This window comes from Budorcas taxicolor, chromosome 2 (genome assembly GCF_023091745.1).
Source record: "Budorcas taxicolor isolate Tak-1 chromosome 2, Takin1.1, whole genome shotgun sequence".
NCBI classification, from domain to species: domain Eukaryota; kingdom Metazoa; phylum Chordata; class Mammalia; order Artiodactyla; family Bovidae; genus Budorcas; species Budorcas taxicolor.
In genome coordinates this window covers 9,701,686-9,706,704 of record NC_068911.1, presented here as the reverse complement: position 1 = coordinate 9,706,704, position 5,019 = coordinate 9,701,686, and positions in this window count along the sequence as shown.

Sequence of the window (5,019 nt, the reverse complement as noted above, 5' to 3'; positions counted from 1 at the left end):
GCACTCGGCGGGGGGCGGGGCCCGGCGGGCCTGGGGCTGGGGGCGGCCCGGGCCCCGCGCGCTCGCCCGCAGCCGCCGCCGCCGCCGGCCAGGGAGGCGGGAGCGGAGAGCGCGGGCCGGGCCGGGCCGAGGTGGGCTCGGGGCTTGCGGCACCGCCGCCGCCGCGTCTCGGATACCGGCTCCGGCAACCGCTCCGCGCCGCGGCGGCCTGGGGAGCTAGCGGAGGGGCGGACCGGGGCGGGGCCTCCGAGCTGCGGCACGGGGCGGGGCGGGGCGGGGCGCCGGCGAGCGGCGGAACGGCCCTGCGCGGCCCCGCCCCCGCCCGCGGCCCGCCACGCCCACTGCCACGCCCCTCTCCACCCGGCCCCGCCCCGCTCCTCCTTTCATTCATCTTTTCCAGAGCGACAGCACTCCTCCGAGTTCCTAGGCAAATCAGGAATCCGAAAACTGCGGCTTAGGTGGGATGTGTGCTCTGATGCGGCAACCTAGACGGTGTAGAAGCCGCAGTTGTTCAGTCGCTCAGTCGTGTCCGACTCTGCGACCCCATGGATTGCAGCCCAGCTAGGCTTCCCTTGTCCTTCACAATCTCCCGGAGCTTGCTCGAACTCCTGTCCGTTGAGTCGGTGATGCCATCCAACCATTTCGTCCTCTGTCATCCCCTTCTCCTGCCTTCAGTCTTTCCCAGCATAAGGGTCTTTTCTAATGAGTTGGCTCTTCGCATCAGGTGTCCAAAGTATTGGAGTTTCAGCCTCAGCCTCAGTCCTTCCAATGACTATTCAGGACTGATTTCCTTTAGGATTGACTGGTTGGATCTCCTTGCAGCCCAAGGGACTCTCAAGAAGTCTTCTCCAACACCACAGTTCAAAAGGATCAATTCTTCGGCGCTCAGCCTTCTTTATGATCCAGCTCTCACATCCATACATGACTACTGGAAAAACCAGAAGCTCGCAGTTAGGAGCTTCGGTTTCCCTACGCAGAGGCCGTCTGATCCAGGCCTGCTCGATGGAGGCTGAGAACCGGGACCGATCGGAAAGAGACGTCGCGGGACCCTGAGGTCCATAGTAGTTGCCTGGGGGAGGGGCCTCGGCCAGGTCCTTTCCCTCCCTGAGGCCTGCAGTGAGAGCTGGCCGCACCAGGGGCAGGTGGGGTGCTGGATGGGGAGGAGAGGTGAGGCTCTCACCAGCTAGGCAGTGTGCTAAAGGTTCAGGCCCCAGGGAAGACGGTGACAACTGAGCTCAGGGATTTGCTCCTCCCAGTGCCAAAGCCCTGGAGCTGGCGCCACCCTGCCCAGGGTTCAGGAGGAGGCACTACTGAAAGGAGGGTTTTGAGAGAAGTGGCTGGAGGAATTGGGTGGTCCCCAAAGCACAGGCTTCCCTGGTGGCTCAGACCGTAAAGAATCTGCCTGCATTGTGGGAGATCCAGGTTCGATCCCTGCGTCAGGAAAATCCCACTGGCTGCCCACTCCAGTATTCTTGCCTGGAGAATTCCATGGACAGAGGAGCCTGGTGGGCTACAGTTCATGCGGTCCCAGGAGTTGGACAGGACTGAGAGAGACTAACACTTTCACTTTCAAAGCGCAGGTGCTCCTTCCAGCCCTGGAAGTGTGGAGCACCCTACCTACAACTGTCTGTCCAAGGTCCACCCTTCCACTTCATCCCACTGCCTGGGAGCCTATACTGGGAGAGATTGACCCACGTACCCAAGTTCATCCAGTGAACGAGGGGCAGAGCTGTTTATGCTCCAACTCCAGCCATCGTGTGTATAAATTTTCTCTAGCCAGGGCTTTGTCCAGTGGCCTACATGAGGGGCAGTCACCTCTGGGTGCCAAACAACTACCTGGGGGAGGAAACAAAACATAATTTTTCTTTTTTCCTTCTTTCTTCCCTCCCTAGCTGTTTATTTCTTTCTTTTTCTCCCTTCCTTCCTTCTTCCTTCCTTGCCTCCCTCCCTTCCTCCTTCTTCCTCCTCCCTCCTTTCTTAACATGCAGGGTTGATGCTTGTCCTCACTCTATGCTGGTCAGATGGCCCTAAAGTACTTATAGTAAAGTGTCCTAAGGAGGTGTGTAGGTCCTCAGAGGCTGGACAGCAACGTCTTTGCTTGTTTGTTGGTTTCCTTCAGGGTATGTATCAGGCAGGGTCCAGGCTGATACAGGAAACAGGAGCAGTCAGCGGGGATTACTGAGGAGTTTAATAAAGGAGATTTGACAATGGACTGGACAGAGTTAAGGGAAATCCATGAAGACAGGCACAGCCTCAGTGTGGCAGCAGTTAGTACTACTGGGTGAAGGGGCTTGGGAGAGGCCCCCAGTGCAGGGGGCTACCAAGGGGGATGTAGAGGGGCCGTGGGCATGTGCCCAGTTAGCTGGAAGACAATCACTCAGTTTTAACACAATTAACACTTACAGAATAGACTTGTGGCTGTGTAAGATTTTGGAAAAGAAAGCAGAAATTGAAGATGATGCCAATGGTGTAAGACAAACAAGAAGACGAAGCTGACACTTCCCTCTTTTATTGGAGCTCCTTGGCAGCCGCGTTTTTCTGTGAAACCAAGGACCAGCTCATCAGATCTGACATATTCAGTCGTATTGCCATCCAAGTTGTCTTTTTTTAACTGAAAGCAACAAACCAACTTTTTACTTTTAATCAATAAAACATTCACATATTGTTTATCTCATCTTTAGAACAAGGGGCTTCCCTGGTGGCTCAGGTGGTAAAGAATATGCCTGCAATGCAGGAGACCCAGATTTAACACCTAGGTTGGGAAGATCCCCTGGAGAAAGGGATGGCTACTCACTCCGGTATTCTTGCTTGGAGAATTCCATGGACTAGAGGACCCTGCCTGGGTGGTTCCTCTAGTCCATGGGGTCACAAAGAGTCGGACATGACTGAGCAACTAACACTTCCACTTTTCACTTTCATCTTTAGAACATTCTTCTTAGATTCTGTTTTTGCATTGTTATGTGATGACCATTTTAAAAATAATTTATACAACCAAGAAGGTATGTAATTTGTAAGTGAATATGTCTATGTGTGTGTTGGGGAACAAATATTAAATTTTTATATTTTCGCTGTACCACACGGATTATGGGCTCTTAGTTTCCCTACCAAGGATTGAACCCGGGCCCCCAGCAACAAAAGTGCTGAGTCCTAAATTCCCTGGACTGCCACAGAATTCCCAAATATTAATTTGGGTGCAAATTAAGATCTCTGGCTTGGAGGTGTTAAGTTTTAGTACCTATTTGCCATCCAAGTGGCAAATATATATGTGACGTTTGCTAAAAAATATTTTACTGACTGTGTTTGTGATACAAGTTTTGGGATTAGGGGTCCAGAGCCCTTTGGGAAAGACTTACTCCAGGTCTGGTGGCTCAGACAGTAAAGAATTTGCCTGCAATGCAGGAGACCTGGGTTCGATCCCTGAGTGGGGAAGATCCCCTGGAGAAGGGAATGGCAACCCAGTATTCTTGCCTGGAGGATCCTATGGACAGAGGAGCTTGGTGGGCTAGAGTCCATGGGGTCACAAAGAGTTGGACACAAGTGAGCAACTAACCCTGAATATTCACTGGAAGGACTGATGGTGAAGCTGAAGCTCCAAGACTTTGGCCACCTGATGTGAAGAACTGACTCATTGAAAAAGACCCTGATGCTGGGAAAGATTGAAGGAGAAGGGGTTGAGATGGTTGGATGGCATCATGGACTTAATTCACATGAGTTTGAGCAGCTCCGGGAGTTGCTGATGGACAGGGAGGCCTGGTGTGCTCACAAAGAGTTGGATATGACTGAGCAACTGAACTGAACTGAGCAACTAACACTTTCACTTTTGTTCCAGGTCAATGATTAGGATTTTTCCAAGTTGCCAAATTGTGGCCTGGCTGAACACAAGCTGGTGCCAAAAGGCTGCATGGGAACAGCGACAGGATGAGCCCAAGACTGTGACCCAGGACAGGGGCCAGAGCCTGAACTGTCCTAGCCCAGGGAGGGACAGACAGCTGGCATCATGGGATCCCTGCTGTCAGATGCAGCCTGCCCCCTCCTTGCCCACTCTGTGTGACATCACCCAGACACGTGGCTCAGGGACTCCCCTGCCCTCTCCTTGAACTGTGGACACAAAGACCCAAATATCTTTGAGGCATCTCTTGGAGGACAAATGGGCACCTCAAACTGAATGCATCCAGATTAGAGCTCTTAACTGGTGCCTGGATCTGCTCCTCCCTCAGTGTTTCTCATCTCAGTAAATGACACCCCTGTCCTTTAGTGGCTCAGCCAAAATTCAAAGACATCCTCAACTTCTCTCTCTCTATTCCTTTTCTTGCACCCATTAGTGTGTAGTCAGTTGTGTCTGACTCTTTGCAACCCCATGGACTGTAGCCCACCAGGCTTCTCTGTCCCTGGGGTTTTCCAGGCAAGAATACTGGAGCAGGTTGTCACTTCCTCCTCTAGGGGATCTTCCCGACCCAGGGATTGAAACCTGCATGTCTCCTGCAGGCTAGTTCTTTACCACTAACGCCACCTGAACCTGATCCATCAGCAAATCCTATTGGCAGATTCTACTGATTCCCTGTAGATCCAAAACTCCACTGCTTCTCCCTCCAACCCGCCTCTTCCTTGGTCTAGCTGGGTGTACAGTACAACTGCCCCCGGGTTATTCCCCCATGATGCTCCAGAGCCTCTGCACATGTGGGTCAAAGTGTGACATTTCCTTACTTTCAAATCCAAAACTCTTACTGCAGCCATTAGGGGACCTCGTCCCTGGTTGCTGTTTGCTCCTGTTTCTTCTCTCCTTTGCTCTTTTTCAGTAACCGCAGTGCACCTCTCTGCTCTTGTAACTTCCCAAGCAAGGGGTCCTCACAGGGCTTCTCACCTGAGATCAGGTGTCCCCAATCATCCCAGCTGACTTAACATTCTTCCTCACTCTCCATCTCCTTCCCTGGCTTTTGATTTAGCACTGATTCGCCTGATGTTACAACTAATCGTTGGTTCACTGTGTTCGTTTCCTGTGGCTGCTGTCACAAATTACTG